This window comes from Penaeus monodon, chromosome 32, assembly GCF_015228065.2.
Source record: "Penaeus monodon isolate SGIC_2016 chromosome 32, NSTDA_Pmon_1, whole genome shotgun sequence".
NCBI lineage: Eukaryota > Metazoa > Arthropoda > Malacostraca > Decapoda > Penaeidae > Penaeus > Penaeus monodon.
This window is the reverse complement of record NC_051417.1, coordinates 16,480,519-16,480,725: the sequence shown is the minus strand read 5'-3', so window position 1 is coordinate 16,480,725 and position 207 is coordinate 16,480,519.

The following is a 207-nucleotide window of genomic DNA, read 5'->3' as shown; positions in this document are numbered from 1 at the left end:
CAACAACAATACTATTTCAGTGTAACGATCTGTAGCCTGGAATTGTACGCTGTTGAAGACACATTTAATCGGCAACGCAATATTTCATGCTTATCTCGGTTCCGAAAATAGTAGGCTCTTTGGCAACGCGAAAGCACATCCTTATCCCCCCCCCCAAAAAAAAAGGATTTGGATGTTATAAATATATAGAGCGTGGTAAATAATCGA